Here is a 19,788-nt window from a genome sequence, read left to right on the forward strand (position 1 = left end):
TAATTTTAAATTTGAGTGTGTTAGAATCATAATCTCACCTGACATAAAGTGAGAATATATATAGGGTTTCATTTCGAGTTTATTATTGTAGCATTAGTCTCGTTGGCACAATTTTGACATTTCTTTTTGTAATAAATCTAATTTTAAACAACCAAAACTGCAATTTTTGTTCAGAGCGCAAAAAAATTTTTTCCAAGATACTATTGCTTCACACACACGCACGCACGCACGCATACACACACACACACACACACACACACACACACACACACACACAGAGACACACAGAGAGAGAGAGAGAGAGAGAGAGATACACACACATCCTAATACGTCTATATACAACTAGACTGTTAGGTCATGAAATGACCTTATAGTCTAACTATTACTGAATTTAGATTTATATACTGCAGACAACAGATTTACTGCCTTCATTAATCTTGGTTGGCCGAATACGATCCAGTCTCACATAATTCAAACTACAAATATAGTGAAAAGCTGAAGTTTATTTTAATTTTCCACAGGAAAATATATTTTCTAGACGGAGACATTTTACAAAAGTCGTTTGCTTAGGTACTTCTTTACCACTTGTATTTCTGTCACAAAAAGCAGTGTATTTTGATTTCAAAGGTAGTGAAAGTGCAAGATACGGAAGTGTATCATCGTTCTTAGGAATGTCAACACGTTAGGAGTAGCATAGAACTTACAGTACGTTCCGTGATATCTACGAGTATAGTGCTCTTTATATCTATACGCGACAGTTGCCATTTTCCATTACGAGAACTGTTTGTACGTCCAGCTCTTTTAAAGTCTTGATAAAGTACGTATAAAATACAGTGCAGGCAAAATAACTACAACTTAACAAGCTCTTTATCTTTCTTTATTTTATCAATGACCAGAGGAAGACTGTACAAAAGTCGTTTGCTTGGGCACCTCTGTCCTATTCGTGTTTCTACCGTGAAGCAGTTATGTTTGCATGGCTGTGTTTCGGTTTGAAGGGTGGGATATGACAGTGAATTTACAGGGTACAGAGGAATAACACCTGAGTCAACTCATGGGAGTATCATGGGCGAAACAGTATACTCTGTTATGTCCATGGTACTGCTTATGTCTATAGGCGATGGTTATCATTTTCCATCAGGTGGGCTATCAGCTTCTTTGCCATTCTAAGTTGCATAAAAAAAATCTGCCCTTTAGAAAATGCAAAAGTCGGAAATTGGCAGTCCTTATCTCTGTAGGTACTCCCCAGACATATCAAGTAAAAATTGCATAGTTTATAGCTATCACTACTATATAAACAGATTATTTTATTACATACATATACGCTAATAAATGTGTATGTGTGTGTATTCTTTTTTCGAATAATCATATGTGATTTAGAGAGGGAGTGAGGTAAGCTCTAGAGAGAGGCGAGGATATTTAATAAAAATAAGCCCATAAATGATCTTTGAGTATTACGAGTATGTGTCATATTCATGCTAAAAATGCTGAATGAATTTAAATAAAATTGGGTACACACGACACTTCAGATCCTATGTGAATCAAACATCAAGCAACTAATTAACATAATACAACCAGTTTTATAGTAGGTATGACGTAACAATTATATTTTTAATTCTCAGTAAAAGTATATATATATATATACAATTTCAATTAATATATTTATATACAATACAATAATAATATATACACACAATGAATATGTTGTATGTACAAACTTTGTATTTCCATTCCTCAGATTACGTAGAAGTTATTTCCATGAGCAATATGGACTTTTAAATTTTACTTTAGTTCAAAAAGAGCAGTAGTCAAGTTTTTTGCTTATTCTTCTCGACTGAAATTGCTTTCTGACTTGGACGGCAAATTAAAAAATATTACATTATTCACTAAAGTTTTTAATAAAGACTTGTATGATTTTTGATGAAAGTTTTAAAAGGTAAAAATATTCAATTCGTATTTATTTATTACAATTACTAACGATTTTTGACCCGATTTAAAAAAAAAATATTTTTGACTATATTGGCTCCTATTTCTTTTATAATACTACTAGCTTTTACACATGACTTAGTCTGCATGACTGGAATAATGTGTAGTGTATAACTTCTTTCATTCTATATAGTATGTGTATACCAACCACTTACCAGACTAATGTGTAGTGTATATCTTCTTTCATTCTATATAGTATGTGTATACCAAACAGAGATTGGTCAAGTAAAGGCACCAATAGATAACAAATATACAAACTCACTTTCATGTTAACAATACTAGTAAAGGTGTATGATTAAAAATGTTCGTGGGTGTATGCGTGCGTACGCGCGCGCTCGCGTCTCTCTCTCTCTCTCTCTGTGTGTGTGTGTGTGTGTGTGTGTGTGTGTGTGAGTGTGTGTGTGTGTGTGTGTGTGTGTGTGTGTGAGAGAGAACGCACGCGCGCGCGTCTTTTTGTGTGTTTACGTGTGATGTGTGTGATGAAAATAAGTTAGTTAAGTTACCCTATAGTATTACATCGAGGAAGGTTGGTGGAGAGTGAAATACGCTCGTTGATATTTGTATAGAAAGAGTTAATATTAAAAGATATTCTTAGTAGTTAAGCTAGAACAATATCCTCTTATATCAACTATTACTTGCAATATAACCTATTGAATAATATCATGGAAAATATATACCTTAATATATTCTAGTAGAGTCTCCATTAGAAATAGATAGAATCTTAATACAATCTCTATTGCCTATGTATATTTCACTATTTATTAGACGAGTCATACTTTGTTACTAGTGCTTTGACCCAAAAATACTATTTTTTCCAAATTTAAATAGTTGTTTTTTTATTCGAGGTGAAAGTTTGTATGAAATTCAATATAGTCAATTCACTTTAATATCTGAAAAATTTTCAAGTCCAAGTTCCAAGTTCAGTGTCTTGGGTACGCTGCCTCGGTGTGGTGCGTTTGGAGACTATTTATAATTAGTAATAGTATTTAAGATATTGTATATTAATTTTGATTTATTGATGTACTATAGATTATTTTTTATACGAGTATATAGTTCTTTTTTTTTACAACACAGGGGGCAAACGAGCATGCGGCTCGCCTGATAGTAAGTGACTACCGCCGCCCATGATCACCCACAACACCAGCGGCATTGCAGTTGTGCTGCCGGCCTTTTAAAAAGGAATATACTCTTTTCTTGAAGGTTATGTTGTCGTATCGGTTCGGAAATACTGCTGCTGGAAGTTGATTCCAAAGAATAGTTGTGCGTGTAAGAAAGTGCCTTGAAAAACGCACAGTGGAAGACCGCCACTCGTCCAGATGATTGGGATGAAACTTTAGTTTCTGGCGGGTTGTACGGTGGTGAAAATCAGCAGCAGGTATCAATCCGAACAATTCCTGAGTTCAGTGTCAAATATTCGAAATTGCCCTAAAATGTTCGTGGTTAGCTGATGCGTTACCAACCATCCAGGTAACAACTGGTCTTAAAATATTTAATTTGTTCACTGCACTTAACAAGTAATAAAAGTCGACAGTTCTTTTATTGAGCCCCAGCTGTTAGGTTCGGTTTTATAGAGCAATTTATTATCTCTTTTATATTTACTCTTAAATCGTATGAAATGAAGTGGTTAAAATTGTATGCTGTGTGATGATAATATTGTTGTCATTCCACGTAGATAATATTCATATGAAGCCTTAATGTCTTAAAACTCAAACATAATTCTATATTATTATATAAAGGAACTAGCTTTCGCCCGCGTGGATTTTGGTTATCGCAATATGCAATTTTTTGGAAATAACTCGATAGATTTATTTGGATAAGGATTAATACTGGAGTATGAAAATACCACCCAGACGGCGACCAGCGTGGTTATTCGTAATTTTAGAAAGAAAAGTAATTATTGTGACCTAACCGTAATAGTTAGACATATGCCATCGCGGCCTTATTTGTAGATCTCAATGAGTACTTTAAAAACGTATAACATTGTTTTTCATTATAATCCACTATCTATTGGTGAAAGAATTTTTGAAATCGGTCTAGTAGTTTCGGAGCCTATTTGTTACAAACAAAAAAACAAATGTTTCCTCTTTATAATATTAGTATAGATTAGCGGTCCGCCCCGACGACGTATGAGTAAATAAATAAAAAAAAATAGTAATATATATTATTCTTACATGCCTGTATGCAAAACGTTCCAATTACTCAGCTGGCTATGAAGAGGACTACGCTCGGAGTTTCTTTGCGCGATAGAATCCGAAACGAGGATATCCGCAAAATAACTAAAGTAACCGACATAGCCCGAAGGATAAGCATGTTGAAGTGGTAATAGGCTAGTCATATAACTCGAAGAACCGACAATCGATGTAGAAGAAAGGTTCTTAAATGACGACCCCGTATGGACAAACTCAATGTAGGATCCCCTACTAAATATAGATATTAGAAAACAAAAAATATGTCAATTTTGTCACAAATATTATAATAATATTAAAATCTCATCATCATCATCATCATTTTAGCCTTTAACTGTGCACTGCTGAATATAGACCTTCCCTTATTAAGTGACTTTGCCAGTAGTTGCCACGCTTGATAGGCAAGTTAGCAACCGCAGTCAAGCTTTGGTGATGTTTTAAGAGGGATGCTGTTGCCTATTCCTCGACCATTAAATATTCTTAGTCGCCTCTTACGACACTTACGGTAAAGGAACGTGTGGCCCATTCTATGTCGGGACCACACGGAAATATTATATAATAATAATAATTTACATCGATAATCATTATTGTTATTATTTATTGCAAAAACAAACTTATTTTGCTTTTATCTGTTTACAGTTTATCTCTTTAGACATGCTTCTTGAATTTGGAAACTGTCTGTTTGAGCACTCTTCAGAATTTCTCCGCTTCAAGCGTTGTATGTACTTCAAGGACGTCCTCGAAAGACTTATCCACTTACTTATGCAAACAATAATGGTGTATACGATTTATATTTCCTTGTGTATCGTAGAATTTTACATCTACTAAATGATTGATTTTAGGTTTTTTTAAACAAGTATTAATAAAAAAGAGCTTAAAAATTCGCCTGATTTTTTTTTTGCAGTATTGTGTAAGGATTTCGTCATAACGTGTCAACTGACCTATCTTCATCCTGAGTATACCGATAGCGCAGGCTGGATTACCATTCCATTATCATCCACTAAAAAAAAAACTGCCCTGCCCTGAAGATAACAACGTTTAATCCCCACTGGTGCCCCGCCATTGTATACTGTTAGCATTGGCGGGTGAACCATTCTTTCTTCATCCATTAAAAAAAACATATCCATACAAATAATACTAGTTTCGCTTAGTGTGGACTAGATGTCGCTGTATACTTGTAATATGTCCTGTATGATATAAGTATCATAAAATTTAGAACTTACCTTGAGTAATTACTTTTTTAATTAATAAAGACGATAGGAATTACAAAGTACACTTTGACACCTATATACGCTAATATTATTTCTTTGAATAGTGCTTTTACATTAAAATTCGTAATTTGCACCAAAATTAATGTGCATTTGGTTATTAGATCAAAAGATTCGATGTAAATATTTGTTTAGATTATGCTACTTTAGCTTTCTGGCCAACCTGTCAGAATAGAAATTAAATTCTATTTCTGACAGCTGTCCGCAGTAAAGCCGTCTCATTTTACTTACACGTGTCTATTGTATACTAAGTCTATGATTGAAATTGTGTTATTTTTTTCTCTATTTCTTTAAACAACAAACACAAGTATACTGATTAATTTATTAAAAGTAAAAAAAATTTAGAACTACTATCATAAATAGTATTATACTACATTACTTTATACGTCCATTTGATACTGTATATAAAAAATTAAATTAAATTGAAATTTCTTAAAAGAATTTCAAATATTCGATTTCATATTGGAACTTTTACTTTTTTAATTTTTATTATATATAGATCAAACACGCTGATGACCTGAGAGGACTAATGTATGTGACTTATACAAAAAAAAAATATTTAAAATTTTTGTTTGTTATTTATTCTATCAAAATGAACACTAAAACTACTGAACGGATTTTAATAAAATTTGGTATACGAGTAGCTTATATCCTAAATTAATGCATAGAATACTTTATAATATTGATTCTTGTGAATGAAGCTGCGGAACAGAGCTAGTTTTAAATAATTTAACATTTACTCAAAGCAACATGTTATGGTATAATAATGACTTAAAGATAATCCCGTACGAAGTTGTAGTCGTGAAATGAAGAAAATAAGTTGTCTATGATACTTCTGAGTAAAGAAATATCAAAGGTGTTTTCATTACAGATTACTGGAAACTATAAAAATCGTCTTCTAGCGGTTAAGTGAAACAAAACAGACCTTATGTTCAATTATAATAAAGTTTATTTTACGATTATCTATTTGAGACGTCAGTAATTTGCGACTATAGAATTGTTTACTTTGTATTGGATTTCTATCAATTTCAATATAAACAAAATAATTTACGACCCCTTTGATCTTTTTCGAGACATTTAATTTATTTACGTTTCGTACACAAATGTTTAGGGTATGTAAATGGTTTTGATTCTAAAATAAAATTCAAAATGTCTTTTTTTATATACAAAACTATAAGTATCTAATTTAAGACTTTGTTCCAAAAGAAAACAACGATTTTAATCGTGGTACAACCAGTTATTTATATTTTGAAACTTGACTACTCAACTTATTTTGAAAAAATAGAAATTTTATTACAGAGACTGAATGAAATTTTATTAGATGAAACTAATCTGAAAGTATGTCTTCCTAGAAAAAAAAAATCCAAATCGGTTTAAAAATAACGGAGTGAACGACAGACAAAAGGTAACAGACGTAAAAAATACGACCGAATTCTTCTTTGAACTTGGTTGAAAAATAGTATCAATAGAGTGTGTATATCACGCTAAAATTTAAATATTAATTTATCAATATAAAACAGCAATCCTGTGCGTACCGGTTGATTTTTTTTTTTTATTTTTATTTTTTACAATAAAAAAGAAATGTATTCGTTAACAGGATATTTAGTGGTATAAAAAATATTTAAAATGTTGATAATTCATCTTATATTATGAGGTAATGTAAAAATAATTTCCCGCCAGATAAGTTAAAATATGTGTATAAAATGTAACTGTGTTTTGGATTTAAGGGTAAACTTTTGTTTTTTGTTTTATGGGTGTACGGGAACATAATATCTTAGTCCTCAGGAATGGCAACGTATGAAGGTAACCATGGGTATCATAATGCATTTTAAGATATCCACATTACTGTCCCTGTTTATAGACAACGACTACGTACTACTTTCCATCAGGTAGTTTCTTTGCTATTCTATGACATAAATAATTAAAGTTTGTGTCCTACAAAAAAAGCTGACTTCGATTGTGACAAAACCAGAAATTTTGGTTTAAAAATTAAACTGCTAGACTAATTTTGATAAAATGTCGATGGGACCAATCTGTAAATATATCATTTGAAATAAAAAAAGGACTTTTTCAAATCACCTACCCTAATGGAAGACAGGCGTCATAGATATGTATACATACATTTTTCAAATCGGTTTAGAACTGATAGAGTTATGAGGTAACAAACATAAAAAAAATATAACCGAATTGAAACATCCTTCCTCTTGAAATCTGTTGAAAAAATAATAATCCTTACACATAAAATTAATATTGCCTACTTGAATCCTATAGTTTCAACAACAGCTTATAAAAAATGTAATCTATGTAAACAAATCACTTATATGATTCCGCTTAGAGCTTATATAAAGTAATATATATTACTCAGGGAAAATACAATTCCCAACTCATGGGATTCGAGGGCTTTGCCTTCGGCTTGAGTATAGTGCATTGCACTTCTTGATAACCAGTCAGTTTTTTCTCTTAATGAATACTGTATTATTTAAAATGACGTGAACGTAGATCAATAATGTGCAAAATAGAGTATGTTACTACAAATGCTTCAACCAAAACAGCCTAACACTTTTCAAAAAGGTGCCATTTTAAAATTGTATCGATGTTCTAACTCATGAATTTTGTCACAGAAACAAATATTACAAATGTGAAAGTGAATTTGTTTGTTAATATGTTCTCTCTAATCGCATTAGAAGCTTAAATACGAATACGAGTACTATATGGAATGAAGAAGGATATAGGATACTCTTCATCCTGGTAAATGAATATATCCCGATCACGCAGGTAAAGTCATAGATATAAACAAGTTTATAGATGGTAACTGTTGACTACAGACATAACAGTTTGTTGATCCATAAATAGGTTTACATAAGTTTATTTAAAGCGTTTGTTTAAAGCTTAGGTACATGTTAATTTGTTACATCTTTCAATATGTTTACTGTTGTACTAGGTTATATTATGACCTTTATAAAGTATATCTTCCCTTATCCTCTTTATAATATTATAACATGTTATAAAATAATACAAAAGTTTGTTTATGGCTTACCATTCAATATCTCTCTATACATAATACAGATTTTAGCATATTTGAAGAAAATTATTAAGAATGAATTTAGATGACTATAAAGGCAAAGAAATACTTAAAAAGACATGGATGGACTGTGCGAAAGATAGCCAGATTGGGAGTGAATGCGGAAATTACTACGAATAGAGAAGAATGGAATAGAAAAACATATTACGCCGACTCCAAATAATAACAAGAATAAGGAAGATGATGACATAATAAAGATTACACCCCTATTTTTTCAGACAAAAAAAAATCTAAATCGTTTTAGAACTGACGGAGTTACGAGCCGGCTAAAAAGACCATTGAAATTACATGAATATACTACCCATGTACCAATATAGTTCTGATGCATTGCAATTTCTATGGAATTACACGTTATGGTTCTATACCCTGCCAGTAATAAAAAACCTCATAAGCCTTCATAAACCATTTTATTCTAAATTATGAACATTTATGAGATTGCTACAAAAGCTAATACGAGACAAGTCTGATTCTGTAGTGGTTGGCTTAACGATTTGCACTAGACTCAACAGCTCGTTGACCTTTCATAGTAATATGCAGACTGTGACTGAATATAGTATCCGATATAATAATATAATAGTCACTGAAGTAAACTGAAACACTTAAACGTATAATGTAGAATAAAATTGTAAAAGTAATAAAACCTATTGGAAATATCATAAAATATCAATTAATAATATAAGTACTATATTTATTCATTATCTTACCAAAGCTTTTGAAATGAAAACTCTGGAATAATAATAGTTTCTAAAGGTATAAATGAATAATAAAGAAAAAATAAAACAATGTTTCCAAATAGAATTTTTTAGAAATTATAAAAAACCTTCAAAAACAAACAAATAAGCTGTCTACTTTTAACCTTAATCATGGCTCAAAAAAAAGAAATTTTGGTTTAAAAATTATTTCGTATCAGAAATGCAATGAAGGTAATTTTTTCTCATATTTATTTATGTAAAGAACCCTTAGCGTGCGAGTTCAAGTCGCACTTAACCACTTTTATTTATATATATTGCCCACGCCATCTAGTGGCGTCTAATTATAGGTTTAAGCGACTACTTCGAATGCAATCTGGAATATAATATATTACAATTTTTATTATCATTATTTCGTAGATTTCCATGGAACGTTATAAAAATATAATGCGTGTCTCATGCCAAATTCTCGAATTTTCTCGCACCACATAAAAATCGGAGTACTACGATTTTTCGGGCGTAATAAACGACATTAGTGCACGGTTTGTTTGTTAGTCTCGTTCCATTTGCGTTTTGTGTTATCGAAATTGAAATTACTAAGAAGTAAGTTTATTTTTATCTTAATACGCAAGGCCAAAGGGAGAGTGTTGTTTTTGGCTCTATATACAAGGTGTAACAAACTGAAATCCGACAATGTTATTTTTTTCTTAAACTAAACCATTTTTTCTTGGAACTAATATGTCGAAATATTGATAAGTTATGTTTTTAGGCAATAGCGTCTTCAATCTTGTCAAAATTAGTATAAAACCTACAAAAAAGTAAACACAATAAATTAAAAAAAGAACAAATCTAATTTTACTGCTACAAGCTCTTTTTACATTTATAAATTTCCTCTTGTCTGTACCGACTAATTCATGCATTCTCTTCCAGCCAGCTCTATTCCAGGCTATATCTTTGACTTGCCTATATGACATGACACTTAATGTTTTCTTTATCTGTTTCATGCTTTAATTTCATGTAGTTTTTTCTCGGCATATATTTAGTAAATTATACTCTTGAGAGGAAGTTCCTAAGAGTATATTATACTAAATATATGCCGCTGTTTTGCTTACGTGAATCAGTAACTAAATAAAGTACTACATTAGGACATAGGATTATTTGTGTACTTTAGGATATAACCTATCTGCGTACTAAATTTAAATCAAGTGCGTTGAATAGTTTTTGCGTAAAATAGTAACAAACATCCGTCCATTTTCCAGAGGAAGACTTTGTATAAAACTCGTTTGCTTGGGCATCTCTGTCCCATTCGTATTTCTACCGTGAAGCAGTTGTATTTGCATGGCTGTGTTTCAGTTTGATAGGTGGGATATGGCAGTAAATTTACAGGGCACAGAGGAATAACACCTGAGTCCTCAGGAATGGCAACGTATGGGGGTATCATTGGCGAAACAGTATACTCTGTTATGTCCGTGGTACTGCTTATGTTTATAGGCGACGGTTACCACTTTCCATTAGATGGGCCGTCAGCTCGTTTGCCACAGTTGCATAAAAAAAACCTGACCGTACCATCTTAATTTGGTCTATGCAATTTAATCTGCGATAGGCACGAACTATGACTTATTCTGTATGAACTTATTGCGCACTTTGTCCTTAAGGGGAAGGGGGGGGGGGGGTAAGAAATTGTTAATAATAGGACTAGAGGCCCAATTGCTAACAATATACCTTATCAAGTCGACTTCCACGCGGTTTCTCCTGCAAACCATCTTGATTGATTTTTTATGAATACATCACTATGGGCCAACTGACCTGCTTTAATCCTCACCTATCATCCCTCACTGGTGTCCTGCCGGCGTATACCGATAGCGCAGGCGGGTTTACTATTCCATAATCATCCAAACAAAAAGTGTCCTTAACAGTGAATCCATTCAACACAGCATGTGCGTTTAATGTTATAAGCAATAAAAAAAAACGTGTCCAATGTACAGAAAAAATGTTTCAATAGCCGGTTTAACGTTTTCATATGCATTCAAAATGTTTTATTTTATACAATTTTATTTGCATAAAGCGAATGATTTTCATGAAAACATATGTTGGACGCAATTTATACGGTATAGTATTGTAAAAATTTGATATACAGAAAAACAAATCATGCAAGAAGGTACGCGGTTACGAATTTGAATATGATTGTTTTATTTTCATCCGTAGATGTGTTTCACTGAATTATTCATAGTGAAAATCTGTACTATGTGAAAGTTTGAATTTCCTTGAATATTGAATAAGGGATGACGTAAATATATTTATCTTTTACGATCCCATCCTTTTGTTTACACACAAACTTTCTGAATGAAATGGAACGTTATGAAATCTACTTTTAAATTCGTTTAAATAAAAGAACAAAGTTTCGAACAATGTTCCAGTGTTCCGTAATATTGAGGGTTCTTCTTTTGAAGATCTTTTTTTTTTAACGAATTTTATTTATTTGACAGCTATACTATAATAAACCTTCCGTCTCAGTTAATATTGTACAATTTTATTTATAAGGTTAGATCTTTATTCGATAATATGTATCATACATTGGATCTATAGGCAACGGTTATCACTTTTCATTAGGTGGGCCGCAGCTTCTTTACCATTCTAGTTGCATAAAAGAAAATATTATCACCCAAACAAACAAACGAAAATGACAATAAATCGACAGTTTCAATATCATATATACTACCTACATACAATATTTTCATAAATTACATTTATAAAAATATTTAATTCAGACTCTTGGCTTCGTTATAATATAAATATAATACGTAAAAAAATTGTACAATAATTTATATTGGAACATTTTTAACTGTTCTATAACATACATTTTATAACATACCTTGTTCTACAGCAATTTAATCTTTATGAATTCCTAATATTTCAACTTTAAAACCATAATTCTGTTAAATATTTAGTTTATAAAATGCGAAAATTGCTAACAGCTAAGACATAAATTTAAAACATTATTTATCAATTTATTAAACTTTAATACGATTAAACAATGTAAACGGTGGAGGTAACACCATAAACGTATCTTCCAGTTGACCATAGACAGTAATACTCGTAACAGAAAATATATTTAACGGTTGAACGTAGTGAGCAAGTAAATAGAAAAAAAAACAAGATAGGGTATTTACATATCATGTAAAACTATCATATTTGTTCAGTATTTTATATTACTTTTCACAAAAGAGTTAATTTTGATAAGCTACTGTGAGAGAATTTATGAGGTTACTCAAAAAATCCGCATCATTTCCTTTGTATCTCTAAGCGACAAGAACAAGTTATAAGATAATTAAAAGTCCAAAAAAGGCAAGTTTGCAAAGGTAACACGGAGTTCCCTGCAATAACAATGTTCTTATGTATCCACATTAGAACAGAATATAAATCATCTTTATCTAAATAGATTTGTTTATAAGCTCTTTTAAATTGACACTTTTTTTTATTACCTGCGCTGTCGGTGTACGCTGGCGGAGCACCAGTGAGGGATAATAGGTGGCGATGACAGCAAGTCAGTTAGTCCATTACGACGAATTCCACTAGAATTAACCAGCTTTCCAGTGGGAACTGCGTGGAGGTCGATCTGGTAGGGTGTATTGCTAGTAAAGGATTAGTCTACCCTATTACTAATATTCTCTTTCCCCCTCCTGTAATATTAGGGGTGTCACGTGCACGTTGCCGACCCTGAAGAAATCTTAATATACCCTTTTTGAAGAACTCCATAAGTGAGCAATCCAACAGTGAGCCCATCTCATAGCCTGAGCATTCGTGGGAGCAAATTTCTTTGAAACTGCATTATACGTGACTACTTAGATTCAAGCCTATGAGGATGAATTATCTGTCGATGGCGAGCGTTGCTATGATAAAGGGTGGCTGTAGGTATCATTTCATACAATTCCTTAGAACAAAATCAATTTTTTGAAGATTAATGGTCATAAGGTCTTCTGTAATGTATATAGAATAAAAACTGCATTCTTGTTAGTAGGCAATGGTTGCCATTTTTCATCACATATTCTGACAGCTTGTTTACATTCCAAGTTATATATATAAAAAAAACGTGTATTCCAAAAACATTAAATCACTTAAAAATTGTTTGCTATAGATATTTCAAAAGTTACTAGAAACATCGTAGTGAATTTTTCATTACGTATCTACAATATTTTATATTGCTCTAAGTCCCAGTTTATTGCAGATAATATATTCCGGAAGCTCGTCCGAGACGGTTATGTATCAAATAGATAGCTGCTACTTTTCACTACATCAAACTTAAACTTCAGTCAAGTGATTTGTAGTTAGTAGTAGCTTAACATTAATAGTACAAAATTTCTACGCCTTTTTAGTTTTAATATGGTGTGACAAATTATTTTCATCGTTGTAGGTCAGACCCTGGAACCAAAATGGTCACGCATAGTGCGGTCTCAAAGGGGCTTTCTCCCGTGAACCCTGAAATTTTGGAATGATCTTGTTGCCGACGTTTTCTCTAGAGACTACATCATGGGGTACTTCAAAAAAGGCGTAATGAGGTTTCTTAAGGGTCGTCAATACGAGCGTGACAATCCCTGGTGTTACAAGCGATCACAAACTACAGGAATCTCGTTTTCCATCAGATGGAATGCACGGCTATTTGCCACAATATTACTGCCAAAAAAAAAAAAATATTTTAGCTGATTTTAAAAAAGTATTGATATTTTTCTTTTAAACAAAATATGTCCTAATTTACTTCTGTACACTTTACTAATTTTGTCATGAAAATTAGTAAAAGAAAGAAAACAAATTGTGAAAGAAAGTTAGTTCTATTTTTCATCTTAAACTACCTGCTTATCCTGGCTTCACACGAGTATGTAATAAAGAAAATAAGATCAAATCGCTTCTCTCGAAAGGTTTTGCCAGTAGTTGCTACGCTTGGCAGGCGGGTTGGCAGTGGCAGTTAGGAATTGATGATTTTTTTTTCCCATTTAGAAGGGCAAACAAGCTGACAGCCCACCTTATGGAAAGTGGTAACTGTCACCTATATATATGAATAGTACCATGGACATAACAGTATTAAGTAGTATTGCCTAGTCACTATCGCTCGGTACCCTTTTCTTGAGCACTAATGTATTATGCCTCGATACTCTATCTTATCCCATCCTTTAAATTGAAACACAGTCATGCAAATAGAATTGCTTCACGACAGAAACGCGAATTGGACACAAGTGCCCAAGCAAACGACTTTTATATAATCTCCCTCTAGTTATACTGTACGTTAAATATTTTAAGAAAAATTGTATCCAATTGTACTATCCCATTCTCAGCGTGAATTTAAAATAATGCTTATACATTTTAAATTCACGGTTTTTCACTTAACGCTTATTAAGTTACTAGTAAATATTTAGTATAAATATACCTGATTTTTATTGCTGACGTTTCGAGTTACTTATGAATTCATTCATGTTAATTAATATATCTAAATTGCTATACAAAATGTTATTACTATACAAAATTCATAAGAAAATAATAAATATTTATATGATTGAAAAAGTTCGATGCGGACGGACGGGATTTGAGGAAACCCGTGCCTACTACACCATGTCGAGGCCAATGCTCTTTGAAGATAAACTATCACTTCATTGAGCAATAAAACGATAGTTCAACTGGAAAATTTAAAAATCGCTTCATTAAGGATAAGAAATTTATTTATATTAAAATATATTAAATGTTTTAGTTATTTATTTTTTACTTTCATTAATTTGATGCTAAAATTTTTGTTTTTGAGAGGTCTAAGAACTTTTTGTATCCATAGCTACTTCAGTCCAGAGTACGACTCGAATACATCGTAAAATATTTCTATCTTAGCATTACACCGACAGGATAGTATTAACAGATTTTTTATTGTATGGAGGTTCGATACGACATTTGTTATCTGCCAAGTGGGGTTTATTTCATCATCATCATCGTGAAGCCATTAAAATACATTACTTCTGTAACTAGATGTGTCTAACCATACACATATGCCCAGGATACATATCGTCATAGTCGTAGAATACTGACGGATCTGACAAAGATTAAATATATATATCATTATTAAATAAAAAAAAATTGAACTAGCTATAATTACTTCTTTTTATTTAATATCCCGTGAACATTCATGTATGAATGAATTAATGAATGAAAGAATAAATATTTATTTACAAGAAACATAGTAAGTATTAAGATATTAAAATAATAATAAGTTCACATACAAATAAGTCTGCCAACTCTTACTTGTACTGTACCGTAACAATGTGGAATGGCCTTTCTCGTGACGTATTTTCTTCAACCTATAACCTCGGATCCTTCAAACGTAGCGTGAAAAAGCATTTAGTGAGTCAGCATAGTGCAATCAACCGTTCCGGGGGAAAAGGGAACGTTAGCAGCGAGGTTTGACAGCCCCATTGCTAGTAATATGCCCTATTAGATCGACCTCTATGTGGTTCCCCTTGGAAACCATCGTGGTTAATTCTATTTGAATTCGTCATGGTAAGCTAACGGACCTGCTTTCATTTGCATCTGTCATCTCTTACTGGTACCCCGCCAGTGTATATCGATAGTACATACGGGTTACCATTTCATCTTCACTCAATTAAAATAAAGTAACCGTTCCAGGGGGGAAGGGATCGTTAGTAATGGAGATTGAGGGTCCTGTTGCTAGCAGTGTACTTAACCAGGTCGACCTTCTAGTAGTCCATCCTTTAAAATCATTGTACTGAATTTCAAATGCAGTTAGTCATCACGATGGGTTAACTGATCTGCCTTTTTCATTCGCATCTATCATTCTTCACTGGTGCCCCGCCAGCGTATACCGTTAGCCTAGGCGAGGTTACCATTCCATTATTATCCATTAATAAAAAAAAAAACAACTATTGCAAGTGGAACGTTCTCTTTTCAGTTGGTCGTATTCATGGACCATATTGTCTCTATATTCGCTCAGAATAGTGTGGTCATATGGTGTGTAATATTAAAAAAAAAAATATTCTGTAAATAAACGTTTATTTATTTAATAGATCATAAATAAGATTAACATTAATACATTTTAATAAAATAATTCTTGCTTATAAGCTTAAATCCTCACTAATATTATATTTCTTTTTAACTTTAAAAATTATGTTCATTTTATTCGATATCTATGTATGCGAGGCGAGACACTGTGGCGCAAAGCGCCAAACGCTCCTGAAGAAGAGTTCCGGATGAAGTTGAAACAATTGTCAGAAACGACAAACACTCAATGAGTTCATTAATTTCCCGTTACATGTATAAATAATCTTCCCGTGTGGTCCCGGCATAGAATAGACTACTCCTTCGTATACCGTAGATATCGTAAGAGGCGACTAAAAGAACTTAATGGTAAAGAGATAGGCAACAGCGTTGGGACGCTGTTGCCTATATCTTTTTATGTGGGCATAAAACATATCTAAAAGCCTGCGGTTGCGAACTCGTCTGTTAAGCGTGGCAACTACAGACAAAACTCTCCACTTGGGAAGGTTTATGTTCAGCAGTGGACAATTAACGACTGAAATGACGATGATATGTATATAATGTCAGAAATGTGAAAGTGAGTTTGTTTGCTAACTCTTAAAGTTATAATGACTGAACCAATCGTCATAAAATTTAATTTATTTTATGCAACTTAGAATGGTAAACAAGCTGATGGCCTACCTGATGGAAAATGGTAACCGTCGCCTAAAGACATGAGCAGTACCATGGACATAGCAGAGTATTCTTTTTCGCCCATGATACCCCCCATGCGTTGCCATTCCTGAGGACTCACGTGTTACACCTTTATACCCGGTAAATTCACTGCCATATCCCACCCTTCAAACCGTAATATACAGTACGTGTATATCACGGTTTGAAGGGAGAAGACTATATATATATATATAACTATAATTTATCTTGGCCAATTGGCATATTTCGGTCTCGTGGACGAAGTTATAGGTAAAAGCTAGTACAAAAATTAAAATATTAAAATAAATACAACGTGTTACTTGTGACCCGGCAATTCGTTGAATGAACCCACTAGCGACTAACGCAAACAAATTATTTAATTATAATTGAAATATTTTGATTAATTAATAAAATTTCAATTTACTTAGGCAATTATTTCAGTCGTGAACAGGTAAAGCAAAGCCACAACTAATTGGAGTGAGCCGATTTTCGGGGAACTAAATAATTTAAAGTTTTAACAAACTAATAGAAATTATAAACAAGTTGGGACTTGCCTTTTGAAAAGTTAGTTCTGGGTGTGTCTGCAACCCATCAATCCTAGTTATGGGTTTCTTTAATGATAGAAATATTACCCACTATTGTCAAGTGGCTTAGTTGGAATAAATTTCGAGTTTTACGAAAAGGAAGTATTTTTTTTAGAATCTTTTTTATTTTGAATTTTTATCGCAATCTTTTTTTTTCAAAATGTATCCTTCAAAATACTTTTAATTTAATATTTATATGATATTTATATAATACATAGTACAAATACATAATATTTGTATTATACCATGCCGAAGAAAAAAGGATACTAAAATTATATTATAATTTTTTTATACTATTTCATATAATGACAAATAAGTTGATAGTGCACCTGATGGAAAGCGATAACTTGTGGATATATTTATATCACCATTAACATTATACATCACATCGATATAATCACCAAATCAACGGTTAACTGTCCACTACCGAATATAGGCCTCTCTCATAAAAGAGGGTTTTGTTAGTAGTTGCCACGCTTGGCAGGCGGGTTGGCAACCGCAGTCAGGCTTTGATAATATTTTAAGAGGTGCGCTGTTGCCCATTCCTTGACTATTAAGTTCCCTTAGTCGCCTCTTACAATACCCACGGGAAAGGAAGGGAGGGCCCTTCTACGTGCCTTCTTCTCATGCGCTACAGCTCCTAGAGTCATGTAAGTAAGAGTACTGCTGCAGCTAATCGTCTGAATTGTGTATTTACTTTACCACTACTTCCTTATTCTCTTTACCCTCCCAAAATTAATTGTACAGTTTTTGCTTAGATAATGTAGATAGAGTCTCCATACAAATGCGTTTAGAAAAGCAGTTCAACTTTTACACACTATTTTGCGTGATAAATAGTTACGAGTGTTTCCCTTATAACTTCTATATTTATTTTATCTTATAAATTTTGCATCTCTTTAATTTTTTTAAATGCTCATTTTATTTATTAAATAATACGTCAAGATACATTTTATGTGTAAGTATATAGAACATTGATAAAAAAAAAAAAACGAGTCAGCTACGAGTAATTTGACAATTAAAGTTGATCCGTTTTTGAGGCTCGATATTCTATCTATATTATCTAAGGATTTTTATTGTAATGTATAATTTACAAATAAGTGCATTTTGTGTTTATTTTATAATTATAATTATTAAGTTACATCACGTAATGTAAGTTTTTTATGTTGTGTAATATTGTACATACTTGTATCCCTTTTTTTAATGTTTGAAAGAGTGCATATTACTCGCCAAACGATTTATTGGCTGATTGTAAGTTCTAGGCTAACGTATACTGAAATTTATCGATATACATATTTGTAATAAATTGTGATAAATAAATAAATTTTCAAAATAAATATAAAAACAAACTTTACTACTAACTTCTGTGCATGTGAATTTTAGGAATAAAAAAACTATCGAAACAAATTACTTCTAACTAATTCCATAACATTGTCATTAAGTTGTCACTGAAAATTCTGGTTTTAATGGCAAAAAAGTGTAAAATTTCTAAGCAAAATATGAAGTAGTTGCAAAGTATTTAATGATAGAATTATATTGAATACACTCCCAGGGTCTGCGTTCCCTGCCAATTATAACTTGGATTCCTTCGAAAGGCGTGAAGAAGTTTATATAAGCCAGCATAGTGTGGGCCGCAGGTTACAGGCAACCTTACGTTGAAGCTGCGGCCCACACAGATAGATTTCATAACCATCATCCAACGTCATTATCGTGTATAAAAAAATATGCGTAACGTATTTTACTAAAGCTTTAGTTTGCTAGCAGAGTACTTTTTATATAATCAGAAATATTAAAATCCAGCTGTGTACTATGGCTTTACCCGCGTAGTATCTTATATATTAAGTTAGGATATAACCTACACCACGTATAACAAATTTCATTCAAATCCATTTAGAAATTTTTGTGCGAAAGATTAACAAACATCTATTCATACATCTGTCATTAAAATCTTTCGCATTTATTACATATATTATGCGACTTAGAATAACAAACAAGCTAATGGTCCACGTGATGAAAAGTGATAACCGTCGCATGACATGAACAGTATGACGGACATAAAAGAGTACCTATAATGTTTTACTCATGTTGCCCCTATGTGTTGTTATTACATTGTCTCATTTTTGAGAACTAAGGTGCTATGCCTCTGTACCCTGTAAATTTACTATATATTCTACCCTTCAAACCGAAACACAACCATTAAACACAACTGTTTAAAGGTAGAAACACGAATGGGACAGAGATACCCATATTCTGAAAATTGTTAAATTCTTTTTGAAAATCGAA

General features: G+C 32.4%; 1 protein-coding gene across 1 annotated transcript in view; it reads right to left on the reverse strand.

Annotated features, from left to right (window-relative positions):
* The window catches only part of LOC113514504 (uncharacterized), a 408,650-nt gene that overhangs the window by 218,787 nt on the left and 170,075 nt on the right, over positions 1-19,788 (reverse strand). The window lies entirely within an intron of this gene.

This window comes from Galleria mellonella, unplaced genomic scaffold (assembly GCF_026898425.1).
Source record: "Galleria mellonella isolate WM207_F2 unplaced genomic scaffold, CSIRO_AGI_GalMel_v1 utg35, whole genome shotgun sequence".
NCBI classification, from domain to species: Eukaryota; Metazoa; Arthropoda; class Insecta; order Lepidoptera; family Pyralidae; genus Galleria; species Galleria mellonella.